At 37.1% G+C, this 18,332-nt stretch overlaps 1 pseudogene across 1 annotated transcript; it reads left to right on the top strand.

Annotated features, from left to right (window-relative positions):
- The first annotated feature begins 940 nt into the window (after positions 1-940).
- On the top strand, positions 941-17,838 carry LOC149043449 (transmembrane 9 superfamily member 2-like; annotated as a pseudogene). Its single transcript, XR_016187862.1, has 21 exons — positions 941-1,216; positions 3,010-3,077; positions 3,780-3,837; positions 4,602-4,640; positions 4,855-4,982; positions 5,251-5,383; positions 6,641-6,768; positions 7,380-7,497; positions 8,502-8,587; positions 9,106-9,347; positions 9,768-9,829; positions 10,218-10,275; positions 10,556-10,613; positions 11,041-11,126; positions 11,225-11,282; positions 12,137-12,190; positions 14,075-14,172; positions 14,656-14,767; positions 15,619-15,790; positions 16,378-16,448; positions 17,369-17,838. The product of XR_016187862.1 is annotated as a transmembrane 9 superfamily member 2-like (transcript).
- The last annotated feature ends 494 nt before the right edge of the window (positions 17,839-18,332 follow it).

Raw genomic sequence — 18,332 nt, 5'->3', positions numbered from 1 at the left:
GGATTAAAACGTTTATCGAAGGCTTTTAAGTTAAATGGTTGATGTCCAAGCGCGTCAGAAGTAGTTTTATCCATCTTCCAGTCGCCGTTTGTCTCAAGTCTTAAAGTAATTAACTGTCTTTACTTGAAGACCATTTTGGACTGAAGATAATTAGTGCTTCAGTATTAGTTTTAAATATTGTGCTAGGTGATTGAATCCAGGCGTAATGTAGTCCTCGACCCACTAGAATGAGTGCATCTTCATCCGTATAACTCAATAACAGTTTCATCGTTGCAAACATGAAAGATAAGAAAATTTGTACGCACATGCGTGCCTACTTTTTTTTTTCCTCGGGGCTGCACTGCGCCTGAAGGATTTCCGGGTAAAATGATTTATCGGAATTGCTTGATATTTACAAAGCTAATCTCATTCGTTATGTAAGATAATATTGATGAGAAAGAAGAAGCCTTCAATTTGGCTAACTTTCAGACTCTTAATCCCATTGTAAATGGTTTGAAAACAGACAGGAATAACAATCAAGAAATTTGGCTCCTGTAATAAACTGTTGAATAATACAGGTAATTGGCCGAGTGACTACGTGTTTTGTGATTGGTTGTTTCCACATATCTATCGGAGTGCAGACGCCAAGATGGCTGACATCATGGGAAATTGTCATCTTTGTTTTGTCCACTGTGTTTCATAGTTTTGAAAAAAAATGCTGTTTTTTTCCAGATTGAGCAGGCGAAGGCTTGAAAACAAAGTAAATTAAATGAGTCCGTAGCAACTTCAATGATTAAACGGGAACAAATGACTTTTCGAGCACATGTTCCATAGCTCGGACAAGTTTGCGAGAGTCTGCAGAAAAGAGGGCTCGGAAGCGCTGACGAGGCTTGGAACTAGCATTGTTTGAGGCGCCATTTTAGGATTTTATGACATGATCATTCACATGCGCAGATATTTCATTTTCTTTACTGCGCAACAAGGCTGCTTTCTAAATTTTGCATACACTGTAGCAATTTGAAAGAGTGTATCCGTGGACTGACGCTTTTTTAACGGAATATTGTGTATTTGGAGGAACAGAATAGTCTTTTCGAAGCACATGGAGCAGTACAGTTCGCTTGGGTTGATTTGGTTGGTTTTATGTACATGGATTTCTTGTGCTGCGGCATTTTATCTACCCGGTCTGGCGCCGATTTCGTATTGCGTGACGGAAAAATCAACAAATCCTGCTTGTTTGGTAAGGTTGGGGGAGTTAACTTTCTATATTTAGCAATTCTGCTGTCTTATGTAACGCTCAGAACACTTTGGAGAATCTGATATAGATTAAATCAACGAATTTTGAGCCAAGTTAGTTAGAATTTTGTTTGTTGCTGGTTGTGGTCAATGATGATCAATATCGCTTCGACTTCTTTCAACAACGCTACTGAAATGTTGAGGCTTTGCGCATATTCTTAGATAGTGAAACAAACTAAATGTTATTAGGTAATGGTTGTTTAATTTATTGCAATCACACTTGGTTTTAGTTATATATCGGACCCAAGCTTAATATTATTTTGTCTTGTATATTTGTAATGTCTTTATTCACCCGTACATTAACAATTCGATTCGTTGAAACTTGTAGCTATGGAATTTTACCATCAACAAGTTCTGAAGTATTGTTAGATTGTTCCCTTTTAAATGTTTCGCAGTAGTTCGCGTGTGAAAATTTGTGGTCATTACCGATTACATTATAATCTAGCTATTTCAAGTTAACGAAAGAAATGTCTATTTTTAGACATTTTGGCATCAACTTCGCCACGAGCAAGATTATTTTTTGTTTTTTCGATCCCATTCAGTTTTGTATAGGTAATCACATGAGGCCAAGTACTATTAAGGATAAATCCTTAATAGTACGAGGTCTCATGGGATTACTTGTTGATCAATAAAGGGCAAAATTTATACGAAGGAAAATCATGCGCGCAGTCTATTTTTATCTGGGAAGCAACGGATTAGCAATGCAACGGATTAGCCAATCATTAACAGGTAATCATGCCCTCTCTTGATTACCAAAAATGCCCTCTATTAAGAAAAAAATGCCCTCTTTCTCAACCAATCAGCGCTCAGTAATTTTGCCCTTTATTGATAATATATGTAATCACATTATTTCGAGTGCAATTTGGAATAAATAAGCACAAGTAAATTTTTTTAAAGACAAACAAAATTGCACGAGCTCGTAGGGCAAGTTCAATTCGTGGTCTTTGAAAAAATTAACAAGTGCTTGTTTATTCCAAATTGCACGAGAAAATTCATGTGATTACGCGTTAATAATATGCATGGAAAAATATGAGATTGCTTATCAAAATTTTGTTGCGACATCCAAGGCTCACATTTGATTGGCTGTCTGTGAGTTCCTTTGATTCTTGACCAATCAGAATGTCTGATTTGTTACTTTCTTTGCACTGAATTAACCCTCTTCTGCACTGAATTAACTCTCTTCCGCACTGAATTACCTGAAAACTGCATCTATCCTAACCAATCAGAACTGAGTAATTTTTCCATGTATATTATTAAAGTGCAAAGCATGAACATCTGTTTCATCAATTTTACATTTCATGCAAGAATAAAATTGTATTTCCCTGACTACCAGCAAGATATGCTAAGAATGAGATGTTTGAATAAATTTAGATTAAAGCTGTTAATTGAAAAGTTACGTGAAAGTTTTCTCTAAGGGTAAACAAACAAATCAAATGGGTTTTTTTCTTGTATTTCAATTTTACATAAAGTCTCTTCAAATCTTCAATCTAGTGATTCCTGCAATTTATGAATACTGGTAGATTAGTATTACCATTATAATATGAATGGGAAGATGTATTTGACTTATACCTTGGGTGTGAATTTGTCTAGAATCATGGGATTTCTTACCTTGGTGTCTAACATATGTGTTACCATTGTAGGAAACAAAGAGGAATGAAAATCAATCTTGACCTTAATGCTCAGTTTTGGTAAATTTGCTCTAAACACATGTGTTTTTTTTTTGTTATTTTTTTCTAGTCCAAAATTGATTTGTTTGTGAATAGTCTGAATTCTGTGGAATCAGTGATTCCCTACGAGTATGCAAGGTTTGTAACTTTTACTATCAATATTATTATTATTTTAATACACTCAGTAAATGGTTTGAACCTGGGGGTTATAATTGACTGTGTAGTCGTATTATCCAGTTAAGAGTAGTCCTGAATAGAACTGTTGTCGATTAGGATGAGTGATATTTTGACAACCTGTGAACAAGTTATGATCAGAGTCAATAGTAGTTGTTATTTGTAGGACTACTCTTACTGAGACAAACAGACAACACAGTCAAAACTTTTCAATTCTGTTTCCTCCTTTAATGCTGCTGATCTTGAATCCTTTCCCTCCCAGATCTCATCAGCAATTCACCCTACTATCTGTTATACACATCTTTTGATTTTAGTCTGGAGAATTTGGTATTGGAACAATTTATAATTCTGTAGTTGATTCTAATTCTTCTCATTACTTGTTATCATCACAATTATTCTCATCACTTGTCTGCTTGATATTGTATTGATATTGTGAAGAGAAATTCTATCTTGGTCACTTATGGGAGTTTAAGAGTTGAGAAAAATGGTAGTGAACCTGACAAGAGGAAAGCAAAGTGGATATTTAAAAATTGTTTTGACTTTAAATTCATTTTATGCAACAACAAAGTAAGGTTAGATATTTGTTATTAGCAAGTACATGTCCATGGTGATGGGTAAAAGTCTGCATTATTTCTATCAACTCACATGTTCAACTTATTTGTACAGGTTTGATTTCTGTGTACCACCCACAGACAAGACATCACCAACAGAAAACCTTGGACAGGTTTGTAAATAGGCATATATATTGAATATGTTTTACATAGATGGTGTTAGCTCTCTAATTTGCCCTATATTTATTTGCCATATGGTGATTTAAAAGGTCATATGAGCTGAAATAAAGACTGTCAGAAGGAAAAAGCATATGTGTAATGTATAATACTACTGATGTGGTATACTGGTCAATGACAAGATATCCTGCTATAGGCAAAATGCTCAACGAAACGTTTTGGCATTGTTTTTCTTTCTCCCATACTAATATTCAAAAGTAGAAAGATAATTTTTTAACTTGAAAATGAAATGAAGTGAAATTTTGAATCCCCATGAGGAATTGAACCCCAAAGAGACTCTACATGTGCTCTTCCCTGAGTCCAATGCTCCTAACAAGGCAAAAATACTTCTTGAAATGTCTTAAGTTCAAGACATAGAATTCAGTTGAGTGAGGAGCAACAGAAATTTGGTGATTCAACCACAGTTGATTTTAAAATTGCATTGTAATGGCAACTGTTTCCATTTCCAGTGACAACGCTTTGTTTGACCTCCTTTGGTGGGCTTTTGTGTATGACAATTGGTGATATATGGCTCTTTAAGAGGCGGTCACCATTGGAAACATGGAAGGTTGCCCTTGACAACTTAATTTTACAGTCAATTCCCTGTCACCAAGCTTTTTCCATACCTCACTCAACTGGTAATTTTTGTACTGTTTCTCTCACTTTACACAGCTTCATGCTTCATTCTTGAACTTACAGCAGTGTTTCCTTTTTTTTACAGGTTGTTGTTGGAGAGAGGATAAGACCCTCCCTTTACAATGTAAGCAACAGCTTTTATTTACGGTCTTTTTTAGATGACTTCATGTTTATCTGGGCAATACACTAGTTAATATCTAGGTATATTTGCTAGCTTTCTTCTGGTGTGTTGTAGTCAACTTTTCTGTGTTGTAATTGGTGTACTTTACATTCAATTTTCATTTCCATAGTTTAGCAATCTTTGTTTATTTTTTTTTATTTGTTCCTATGTTTGACAGATTACATTCAAGAAGGATGTAACATGTCAACAACTTTGTGCCAAAGAATACAAATTTGGCAATGCAGAGGATGGGAAGAAGCTGGAATTTTTAAGAAGTGGAATTGCTCTTAACTATCAAAATCATTGGTTAGTGTGGCTGCAGTCTCAACTTCCTATTTATTGAATGACAGTGTCTTGTAAGATTTTCAGTATTAGATAAATGAATTTTTAATTGTTTGTCTCACAATGTAAGAGTCAGGCCAGTCAATGATATTGATCATGATGTTGTTTACGTTGTTGTGCTATAAAGGCCAGCAAATCAGGTACTTATATTCTATAGAGATGTTCTTTGTGTCATCTTAAACTTACTGTTTTCTTAAGCTGACTCTGCTATACATCTTTCTAATCTTTGTAGGATTATTGACAACATGCCTGTGACTTGGTGTTATGAGTTCGCAGGTGAATACAGAAAGTACTGTTCCACAGGATTTCCTATCGGCTGTCATGTGACAGAGGATGGACAAGCACGTGATGCCTGTGTGACAAGTGTAAGTATTCACAGATTTCTCAATTAGTAAACTACTGGCACTGGTTGTTTAAAGGTGGGTAATGCTATCCACCAGAGAAATCTCTCTCTGGTGGGTAGCACAGTACATTTTGTTAAGACTTACAGCCACTGGATAGAGATTTACATGTTGGATAGCAATTTACAGCGACTGCATTGAATAGCATTATATCTCCATTGAATAACCAAGGCCCAACCAAGGCCAGAAGTTTTCAATTGAGGGATGAAAACTGAAATTGAAATCATCATTACAGCCAAACTGAACAAAGGGGAAAATGATAGAAAATGTAAGTTCATGAAAAGTCACATTAAGACACAGGCAAACTTGTTGGGGTGAAGGGGACAATGACTAAGTCATGATTGGTTTTAGTTTTGCATCTGATTGGTTGAAAGGATGGCACAGAGTCTATACATCTTTCTAATCTTTGCAGGATTATTGACAACATGCCTGTGACTTGGTGTTATGAGGTTGCAGATGAAGAAAGAAAGTACTGTTCCACAAGATTTCCTATCGGCTGTCATGTGTCAGAGGATGGACAAGCACGCGATGCCTGTGTAACAAGTGTAAGCATTTACAGATTTCTCAATTAGTATACTAATGGGCCTGGTTGTTTTAAGGTTGATAATGCTATCTAGTAGAGAAATCTCTGTCTGGTGGATAGCGCAGTATATTTTGTTTAGACTTACAGCCACTGGATAGAGATTTACATGTTGGATAGCAATTTACAATGAATATGTTGGATAGTGTTATCCATCCTTTGAATAACCAAGGTGCAACCAAGGCCAGAAGTTTTCAATTGAGGGATGAAAACTGAAATTGAAGTCATCATTACAGCTTAAAACAGAACAAAGGGGAAAATGATTTAAAATGTAAGTTCATGAAAAGTCACACTTAGACACAGGCAAATTTCAAGAGGTGGGGGTTAATGACAAATCGTGATTGGTTTTAGTTTTGCATCTGATTGGTTGAAAGGATGGAACAAAGGCTTTTTGACCAATCAGTGAGCAAACTGAAGGGAACCAGAACTAAAGCATTTCAGGTTTATATCTTTGATGAATCCTCCAAAGTTTGCTCTACTTCCCACATGTGGCATTGCAGCTCAGTTGGCATTCGAGCCCGTTTAGTCTTTACCAGGCTCAAGTTGAAAGCCTGGATGTTTTTTGTTTTACCTGTAATTTCATCATTTGTAATTTAATCATGAGAATTATTTTGTCACTTGTTTTATGTTTTTTGTTTCAGACTAAGTTCAATGAGCGTGGGATGTACTATGTCTTTAATCATGTCGATATCAAGATCAAGTACTATGATGGGTCAGGGGAAGACTGGGAAGGAGCTCGTCTGACATCTGCAGAGGTCAAACCAAAAAGGTATGAACTGCACAAACAGCAGTGTCAGGAAGAGTCACAGTGGCCTTTTGGTCCATGTGCTGAGCTGGACTCTTGAGTTAAGAGGTCTGGGTCTGGGTCTGGGTCTGGGATCTGTGATCTGCCCTGTTCATTGTGTACTGTTGGTGTGTGAGACACTGAACTCCCATAGTGCTACCCCCACTATGTTCTGGGAAACCTGTCAAAATGCTGGACAAGATTATTGATTGGCACTGCATGCCACAGAAATTGGGATAAGCTCTTACTGGAGGAGTCACTTGATGAGAGTGCATACTTTATTTGTTCTTTTTTTTTTTTTTTTGCGCCATAGTGCCTGAATGTTTTATATATGTCATCAACTTGAAGCAATCTTGTAGTAATAAAAGTTGTAAAGTTTAAGCTTGTAAGTGTAGTATTGATGGATTTGTTTTTTTCTTGACATGAGTTTGGGACAAAGAAAAGTCCTGAGTTCCTTTAGGAAACCCAATGTCATACACCTGTATACTGTACTTGCCGGTTTTACTCTTTGAGGTTTGATTCCTCTCAAGGAGTCAGATGCATGACAAGACAAAAAAATCATATATCCTTACACAGCAATCTTGTTAATTCTACAGTATCAAGCACGAGAAAGGCAAGGATCTGAAATGTGATGGTGATTTACCAGCCATGGGTTTTCCAGCTGAGATAAAAAGTGATGTTTACATTGCTTACACATACTCTGTTCAATTCCTGGTGAGTTTGAGCATTTAATATCTTAAATATAGTCTTACCCAAAATCTCAGTAGTGATTCTCCCTGCTCTCTAACATACATTTCTTATAGTTTTAGCTCTGAGAATTTGGAGGTGAATCATATGATAATTATCCTTTAGTAAACATTTTTGTTTGTTCTCATCATGTTATGCTGGATAATGATTGCATTGAAATAAGAAGATGAAATCACTCCTTGGTAGTGACCAAGACAAATTTCTCCCTATAATATTAAATCAATACAGTATGATGCAGACAAGTGGTGAGAGTAAACTTTAAGAGAAATATCAGTCACAGGATTATTATTCGATCTAATGCCAAATATTTAGATCTAACATATAATAATTATATGGAAGACATTAGGGAGAATTACTAATGAGATCTTGGTGTTGAAAGGGTTAAAATCTTAGTATAACTAAAATCTTGGGAAACTGAACTTTTAAAATTCTTTTATGTCAATTCTGGAAAGTCAAAGATTAAGAATGGGGGCCAGAGATAGCAATTGAGTCAATAGAACATTATTGCAGAAAGAATGCACAGGAAAGCATGAAATGTTGTTCTCTAAGTAAAACCAACTTTTCAAACAATTTTACAGGTATTATGCGAACCATGAAAAATGCTAAAAACGTCCAAGTATACCTTTTGGAAAGTCATGCTTCTAATTTTTTGTAAGGTCCTGAAAGGATACAAATGAACCTTTCCAATGTGACGGCATTGAAGCATACTTCTGTAACATATATATTTACTACACAAGAGTTCAAAACTTTTTTTTGTTGATCAGAAGCCTTTTCTAAACTGGATTCATGTCTACGTGAGATATGCAAAGTCCTTTCTTCACCCTCCCCTCTCCGAGGTTATTGTGGTACTTCTCTTTCTACATGGCCTTTATGAAATCAAGCATTTCACTCTCCTGAAGGAGGACTCAGTGTTATTGTACTTGCAATGGTATCTTTTTGTACTGAAGTGGAAATTTTATTTTATTTTGCAGCCAGAGACTGATCCCAATCAGAAATGGGCATCCCATTGGGACTACATTCTTGATTCAATGCCACACACAAAAATCCAGTGGTTTAGGTAAGATATACTCCACATGTATTAACATACTGGGGTACTGTGGCAAGTAGATGAGCAGAGTTGTTTATCTGCAATGATGCACAAAAGTGAATAATAGTCAGTTACACTGTAGATGCAGTTGTTAGCTATGAGTTGATAAAAGCAGGGTTTCAATATGTTGCCGATGGTGTGATGTGTGGCTGTATTATAAAGTAAAATGCAAACATCAAAATAAAAATCAAACAATATCCCCTTGTAGATAAGCTTCTTTCCATCATCTCTCTACTTCATAATGTATCGACAATACAAGATGAATCATCTTCATAGTCTCTCTTCAGAGTGAAAGGTCTAATCTGCATGTACATGTATGTACAGTTGTCAGCAGATTATGTCATAGAGAGTCTTTGATTCAACTCAGAGGCTTGTGTTAGTTCCACTGGTAGGAATGCAAAGATGTAATGTTTATGCTACAGCCCTCTTGATGGTATTGATCCATTCTAATATGTGATCTTATAGGTGTTGTGATGTTTTGTCCTCAGCATCATGAATTCATCTGTCATTGTGCTCTTTTTGTTGGGAATGGTGGCCTTGATTATGCGGCGAACTCTGCGCAAGGACATTGCTCCCTACAATCAGATGGAGTCAGTGGTATGCTGTCAGAAAACGTTTCGCTGGAAGTTGGTTCATGGAGATGTCTTCCGCCCTCCAAAGAATGGAATGTTATTGTCTGTCATGTTGGGTTGTGGAACTCAGACATTTATTACAGTGTTTTTCACATTAGGTGAGTGTGAAAGGGTTATGTGAGATTGACTATGTATTTTTGTGTGGCCTCAAAAGAATTGTATGCATGTATGAATTCTCTTGCATGAGGAGACTGGGAGTACATCCCTGTATTTTTTTCTCCCTCTGGACGAGATTCCAGTTCATAGCAGGTTACCTTGGCAGGTTGCCAGTACCCACCCTGAGTGGGGAGAGGTATGGCGAGAGGAAGATGACTTGTCTAAGAATGTAGCATTCTAATGTTGACCTTTCACCAACAACTTTTCCCTGCCCTTTTTTGAGTTTGTTTCATTGTATTTTTTCTCATGTCATGAATCAGTTTAATTTGTTTTCCTCAACTACATGTATGTATTAACTCTATATTTAATTTTTTAACTAAGGTGTTGTCTCATTGATTAAATCTTTTTTTGCTCCTCTTCAGTGTTTGCTTGTTTTGGATTCTTTTCACCTGCGAACCGTGGAGCTTTGGTGACTTGTTCATTGGTGAGTTGCTGCCTGACATTCTTGGGAAAAAAAGCAGAAATCTTCAAAATTAAATGAACATGTATGGCCCTAGAATAATAGAATAACGTCTTTTAAAAATCTTTTCCTAATCAGCAACCATTTCCTTATTGTTGTGTTAGATCTTTGTAAGGTAATTGCCTAAATAATAATCACTTTTCTAAATGCAATGATCAGTGAAATTTTTGGCCTAATCCTCCAACAGGGGTTATTGAGCACAGTTCATGTAGTTCTCCATGTACATGTAACCTTCAGTTTGGTAAATTTAGAAGAGTTGTTTGGAAAAAGTGTGGAAAACGTTGTGAGTTTTGTTCACCAAATTGTTTAAGAACCCAGCCAAAGAAGTAAAATGAAAATTTTTTTTTTGCAGGTGCTGTTTGTTTGTCTTGGTTCACCTGCTGGTTATGTTTCTGCCAGAATTTACAAAAGTGAGTGCCATCGATAACAAGCATTTGGCAGTATTTTCAAGGGAGAACGTTACATTACATGGAAAACATTTTCGTTTTTTTGTGTTTTTCTCAGCAAAGTAGATTCTGTTCTTTAGCTATAATTATATAAAGAAATTTCTTTGGTCAGTATACAGTGAAACTGTTATGTAGCCTTTCTATGCGTACCCAATCATCCATCAGTGTCCCTGGTCTTCTGGGTGGCATTTTCCATTGAGCATAATTCTGATGGTGCTTTGTACCCATTTTTTTTCCTGTTTAGTGGTTGGCGGAGACTTGTGGAAGACCAATACCTTGTTATCGGCCTTCCTTTTTCCTGGGTGAGTATTCAGTGATGCGAACATGTACACTGTAGTATAAGGCTGGAAATAATGAAGTTAGGTGAAGCAGCTGAATACCTCTTGTAAGGGGTATTCATGCAAAGATCTTTTAAGGAGGATTTAAAATCCTTAGCTTACAATGTATACCGCCAAAAATACTCAGTTTTTCTTAGCTACTTAAAGTAAGTCTAATGCCATATTGTGTGAAATTTTGTGTCACAGTAGATATGCATCTAAAAAGAATGGATTATTATCATTGTCATCATTATTATCGTCATCATCATCATTATAATTTCTATGATCTTTGTCATCATCTGTATCATTATCTTTGTGGTCTTCATGACTGTTAGTGTAATTGTCATTTTCAATATTGTTGCTATAACCATCACCCTTGTCAAATGTAATAACGTTTTTTCTTTAATTCCAGATTGATATTTGGAATTTTCTTCCTTTTGAATTCTGTTTATCAGCAGCTGTTCCGTTTATCACTTTATTCACCCTGTTGGCCATGTTGTAAGTCTAAACCTGAATCATTAGCAGCCCGTGACTCAGCACATTTTATGAAACATGCGTGGAATGTTAATTTTCCTTTTTCCTTTCTTGCTTGATAGGTTTGGCATTTCAGCTCCACTTACATTCCTGGGGGCTTACCTCGGATGCAAGAAAAAGGTAATTACTGTACATGTATAAACCGCTGATAATTAAGGTACAAGTCAATCTAAAGTCAGCCTATTAACAAGAAAACCTATATGACCAACACATATCCTGGTTTCCATAGCAGAAACCCTAGACACTCTAACATTGTTATTCATATTCTCCCAACTGTCCTCTATACATTTCTTAAGGTGCTGACAAGGAGAATTTTGTTCAACAATCAAAAGCTTCTTTACCTGGTGATCATTTGCTTTATTCTCATGACCTTCATGTTATGTTCAAGGCTGATATTGTAAGGAGAAATTAGATGCTTGTCACCCTTAGGAGTTGAATGGTAGAGCAATTAGGAGTATTGTTTCAGGTTCCTTCGATAGAGTATTAATACCCATTTATGCACTTAAGTGGAGAGAAACACTCTGAGAGTAAAGTTTCTTGCCCATAAAGGCATTTAAAAGACCCTGCCTTGGCTCGATCCCAGACCTGATGACATCAAGAACTGTTCTAACTTTGCTACTTTTAAGAGACAACTTGCATGGAAAATAAGAATATTCTAAAATCTATTAGTTTTGCTAAAGCTTCCTGCAGTATTTCCAACAAATCCTTAGATTGAAATATTTTTTAATATTGAAAGGTCAGTCCTTTGGACCTTTCACACCTTTCCACATATACTTGAGTTTACCAATATGTCATTGGTGTTGTCCGTAAGCGTCAAAGTTTCACATTGTAATGTAGAACGGGGCTGATTAGGTGTTCAATTTTTGCCTCTAGCCAATTGAACAACCTGTTCGAACCAATTAGATCCCCTGTCTGATTCTAGACCAGGTCAGTACAATTATGGACTCTGAATAATGTTTATTTTTTACCTCCAGCCAATTGAGCAACCAGTTCGAACCAATCAAACCCCTCGTCAGATTCCATACCAGGTAAATACAATTATGGACTCTGAAGAATACAGTGTACCTCAAGTTAGAGGTTTACAATCCAGGTGGTTCCATACCTCAGTTCTGATTCACACACTACCTTTGCCTTAACCATTTTATATTAGACAATGATTCATTTAGAACTTGAATTAGGATAACGAGTGAATGTCTATTTTAGCGAAGCTTTCAACTGAGTGCCGAAAGTAATTCGGGATTTTGCTGTACCTCGCCCCGAGACTGGTTCAAAAAACTCGCGCCACTCTATCAACCAATCAAATCCAGAACTAAAAGGAATCACAACTTGTTAACCCGTGCTTTCCCGCGCTTTAGGCTTGAGTTTTTATTGGCTCTTCTTACTTCTGCTTGGTAACCCGCGTTTTCCCGCGCTTTAGACTTGAGTTTTAATTGGCTCTTATTACTTCATTCCTTCTGATTGGCCGTTGCGATTACGGTGGTTTTGCCGTTACGTCACTCAATCGGAAAGCTCTTTAGTGCTCTACGTGGAATAGATTTGTATCAAAATCATCAAGATGTTGTCTCAAAATAAATATATGTTATTTGCCGGCTGGGAGGTCCGTATGGTGAAAAACTGTGACCGAGGTCTTGAAAATGCTGCCCTCGGCCTACGGCCTCGGGCAGCATTTTCAAGGCCGAGGTCACAGTTTTTCACCATACGGACCGACCCTTAGCCGGTAAATAACATATTTATTGTTTTTAAACTTGACAAAATTCTTTCCGAAAGAACCCGAACAATTTTTGAGTGAGTAAATGGTAGTTAAAATACAGGTGATGCAAATTTAAGAGAGATGCCTCAGCGAAACATTTTCATTTCCGTAACGATAAAGGTGATTTAAAAGGCTTCCAAACAAACTTTGAAACATTTTTACAAGTATCTGTCACAATCTGACACCTGTCAATTAGAGAGCGCGCAAGAAAAAAAAAGCGTAGGAACATTTGAAAACAAACAGAACTAGTTTGGCAAGGACTGTCACGACAATGTTTTCTTCAAAATCAGTTAATGATCTAACGGAAAGTATTATTCACTCTCATCGACCATTCATTCATGTACGAAGATTTACCTCTGTCCATTAAGTAAACGGCGAGGAAAGTAATTGTGAGCAAATTTAATTTTTTTATTTTGAAGTTGTGAGAGTTTGCTCGTTTGTTTGCTGTAATGGCGTGTTTAACTCTGATCTTTCCTTCACAAAAACTTAATTCGAACGGCACACTCCAACGAGACACAAGGGAATGTAATGCGGCCTTTTCTCAAAAAATTCCTTCAATTTCTGTTGTGCAATTTAAGGTACAAATTTCCAAATTGAACGGAATTGGAAAGACTCACCAGGAGCGTATATTTGTTGTAGAACTTAAATTAAAACTTCGCTCGCTCTTTCACTATGAACAAATTGCTCGAGAAAATTCAGATATTAAATGAATGAAAGTTCCATCGTTCAGTTTAACTGTAACCAAATACCTCACGTTCCAACTTTCTGGGTACTTTTTGTGAACGATTAAAATAAATTGCAGAAGGTTTTTAGGCCGCTTATCAACCAACGTAATTACACTATTGTTTATACAAATTCATTCTGAAACCAATATTTTTCTGTCAACCAAAGTGATTTGATAGAGAGAAAAGAGAGGATTCATAAGTTATTTATCGGCTTGAGGTAGTGACCGACGTGTTTGCTTAAAAATACTGCCCAGCCGGAAAACGAGGTATATTTATGAAGAATGACAACGAAAGTTGGGATGTCTCGGCGACTCACGAAAGCGTTACCGTGGCCCGTGGGCAGAGATAGGAAAATACTGACCGGGTAAAGAACCAATCAGATTGCAAGATTCGTTACCGTGCCCTCTAAAAAAACAATAAATATTGTTATCTTGCAGAGAATTTACACTAGAGCAGCGCTAGGAATCATAATGGGAGGTGTTCTTCCGTTTGGGTGTATTTATATCCAGTTGTTTTTTATCTTAAACAGTATTTGGTAAGTCTCTTTAATGTATGAATGATGGAGATTTTACTTAAATCCATTTTAAATCGTTCGATTTTTCTCCTTTTTTTTTGTTTGCGTGTAACTTGTTACTGGGCTTTAACGTTTTTTAAACTCGTAAACCAGACTACCTTGCTGACAAGCAATTAATATATTTATAGGGGTATCAGGCGATTTTGTATGATGCAAATCGGACTTAAATCCAAATCTCTTTCTCTAAATTCTGCCATACGTATATTTTACCTTGCAAAAAGTTATTTTCTTCCCTATTGTAAGGAAAGGTCTTAATCATTTCATTTGAACACGTAATAATAAAGACAGCCTCCTTAAATTCCACTTTTATTGTATAAACTTCTTGAAAAACTTCACTGATCTATTTTATTTGAATTTTCGGGTTACCCAATAAAACAGCAGCTCGATGCTTCATTTTATGTTTGAACTGTATGAGTGATTTTTGCTTTTTTCTGCATTAACCAGGTCGCATCAGATATACTACATGTTTGGTTTCTTGTTTGTGGTTTGTTTAATTCTACTGTTGACCGTGTCAGAGACCACCATGCTGTTGTGTTATTTCCATCTTCGTGCTGAGGTGAGGAAATTCATGAGGTTAAATTCCAACCAAAACTAGTCTTTCTATGGCTGTTTTCATAGTTAAGGGAGGGAGCGCGAAGCGATCGCGCGTGAACGAGCGCGAAATTATCCCACCCTTAAGGGTTCACGTAGGTAACTCCCTAGCGGCTTCTCTTGCGCTCAAGCGTTGGACGATGATCGAAGGGAAATAGAGGTCTGTGAACAGACCACACCAAAATTTGACTTTATCGTACGCTACATTATACACCTTAACAATTTGTTCTCGTACATTCTAGATACCCTTTTATTTCTATTTGTTATATTTTGACTATAAACACGCTTTTTCGTTCGTGGCAATTTTGAAGCTGAAAAAATTCCTGCTACGGTTGAAGGCGAAGCTGTGGCTTTCACTTCTAGATATAGCTTCTCTATGCATTAGGGTTACATTCGTGTTATGTATCCTTTGAAGCTAGAAGCGGTTCCCATGTACAGTAAAAGAACTGGTTTTCCTTGGTGCAAGTGGAACGAAAGTCCACGAAACTTCACCTCTCGCCAGTATGCGTTTGTAAATTGCTCTGTCTCGCGGGTGCCAATCCCAAACATTTACATCTCGCCGGTACGCGCATGCGGTGTGCTTCGTATCTTATGTTCAAAACGAAACTTCATCCATCGTCTGTAGTGCTCGGAACTCAAAACTTGTCGATGTAGTTCTTAAATACGATCTCGTTACGCGAAAATCAGATTCTGTAAAGGGACTCACGGCCGTAACTAGATCCTTTCCCAATATTTGTGTATTTTTAGTGTAAAGGTATTGAAGCGTGTCCCGAACATCAATGTTTCGCTTATTTTCAACGTTTTACTCAATTGCAGGATTATCATTGGTGGTGGCGTTCCTTCCTGACTGGCGGATGTACTGCAGTGTATTTCTTTCTGTACTCGATTCATTTCTTTGTCACCAAACTGAACATCACAGGAACAACCTCTACCTTCCTGTACTTCGGCTACACACTGATCATGGTGTTGATCTTCTTCCTTTTCACTGGTAAGTACGTTATGGATCTTTGCCATTGTGATTGGTATTCTGTGCCGTTGAGATTGGTAACTTGTTCCAGGCTCCCACGTGGCCGAAACTGAAGAAACTAGAGTTGCTCTCCACTGCGCCTCGTGCAACTCTTGCGCTGTGCACGTGCATCCATAGATTCTAAACAAATGGATCAACAACCCTTACGCTTCTTTCGAGATCTCCAAACTTCCCGCATACATCCATAAATTCTAAACAAATAGATTCCATGTAGCAGTGCGTCCGTTCAGTATTAGATCACAAAGGACGTCAAGATGTGGTATGAACAAAACGTGGCACACAGGGCGCAGCCAAGTGTGTCAATGATTTGCCAAACGCATTTTGACCTTATTTGTGATCCATCGCTTAACGAGGCAACATAGAATTTATTTGTTATATATATGATATAAAGCACCATATCGTCGATGGTGACGTCATCTACGTGTTTGTCCTCTAACAGATCAAAAGTATGAACCAGTGAAAACGTTTTTGTTAGTCATATGAACCACGATACATGCACTTGTTTATACTTTTCATTTAAATCTAAAATCGCTTCTTCCTTTTCCTAGGTACTGTGGGATTTTTCGCCTGTTTCTTCGTTGTGAGAAAAATCTACAGCATCGTCGAGGTAGACGACAAGGTAGAAAACCAATGGAAACTTTGCTATTTATGTATCGACAAAAGTATATTGGAAATTTTTTAACCTAAGCCAGCCACAAAAAGAAACTATTGGCGAAGGTTGGGCTGGGAAAAGTAACTTTTACGATCTTGGTGGTTCCGTTTAGTTGTAATTCAGTAGTCGTGGTATCAACTTAAGTTGAAATTGTTACCTTCTTGTTCTTTTGTGTAGGAAAAAGTAACGAGCTCACAACACGAACCAAATATGTAAATAACGATGTATCACATTGAACAATTTCTTGGGGTTATTTGTCTGCCTGGCAATATGACACATTAGTTGAGCTCGCAGCACGCGCGCAGCGGAGCCACAGTACTAAGTAAAAATGGTAGCAACCCATCAAGTTAAATTTCAGCTGGTAATTGTAATAATTTTGGTCGCTCATTCGTGAAGAGTACTCAAGGAAAAATAACTCATCGTTCAGACTATTTTAACTCGTTTACAACCTCCGTGAGACACGGACACGAGACGAAGTTGTTGGAGCTGTAGTTATCAGAGCTGTAGTTATCAGTTTGCTTGAACCACACTTGCCAAGAATTTTGCTGAAAGAAAATTTCTTATCCATGACATCCATGGCTGCCCATGTTCTCATATTCATTTCTCAATCCGTAGTTCACATATTTGATTTTTGCATATTCATAGTCATGTATTACTAGTACTTCTCACCCTCATCAGAAGTGAACCTACTAGAATTTCATTTCCCTGACAGTTCACCAGCACTCATTCATACTCCTAGATAGAAAAGTGCTGTGGGAGTAAAGTTTCTTGCCCAAGAACACAGCGTGGAGAGCCTAGCACTCGATCATACCTGTATCACTCTAGGACCAATCAATTAGTATTTTAATCATTGATTGGTGATTTACCTTCTCCTTCTTCATTCTCAGGGTCTGGATGGAGAACTGGATGGAGAACCTGACTCTCAGATAAAGCCTTGAACATGACATCCACTTGTTAAATAGAAAAATAAATTGGCGTATGTTATGAGTAATTCACCTTTTGGGCTTTAGATTTCACGTGATTTCACGTAGTGTCACGTGACTTTTGATGTAAACAAACCTCGAAAGTTCGGAGCAGCACATGAGTTCAAACTTCGGCAGAAGAAAGTGAGGAAGCCTTGATTCCCAAAGATAAAACCAATTTCACCTCTATGAATGTGTATGATTGCAATTGTTTAGTAAGTGTATATCTAAACATAATGGTTACGACAAAGAGATGTGCTTATGGCACCTGCAAAAACGCACTTATTTAAGTGGGCTTAAATAAGTTTATTTACGATTAGCATTGTACTGCATTTAGGAGTCGCTCCTAATTAAGAACGTTACCCGCTGTTTAATAAAATAGTTGAGTTCGTGGGATTTAGTATTTTTCTGTCGGTTAGATTATACCGTAACACGTAAACAACAGAGAGTCAGACAAATGTTGTTGTCTGCCTTTAGTTAACAACATGGTGTAATAATTTTGCGTGTAACAACTACTGAACATCCTCAACTTCAATCAATAAATTATTTTCCAAAAAAATTGAAGTAAACAATGGAGAGTCAGACAAATGTTGTTATTGTCTACCTTGACCCTTTAACTACCAGGAGTGATTAACCTGCAATTTCTCCCTATAACAGCTGCAGTAAGTATTTTACTTTAATTTATTCCAGCAATCCGTATATGGAAATGATCACGTGATTTATCATTTTGCGTAATTTATGTAACCCGATTCGCGGGAAAAGTAATGGTGTAAGTCGTGTAAAAATCAAAATGGACGAATTAACATGTGTTGCGTTCACTTAATGGCGCCCAACGTGGGGCGGAATCGCGATGACAAACAAAAGATCGAGATCAAATATGTTCAGCACA

Source organism: Pocillopora damicornis, chromosome 6, assembly GCF_964200805.1.
Source record: "Pocillopora damicornis chromosome 6, jaPocDami1.2, whole genome shotgun sequence".
Lineage (NCBI taxonomy): Eukaryota > Metazoa > Cnidaria > Anthozoa > Scleractinia > Pocilloporidae > Pocillopora > Pocillopora damicornis.
The sequence above is the reverse complement of the archived record's forward strand: the minus strand, read 5'-3'. Positions and strand labels throughout refer to the sequence as shown.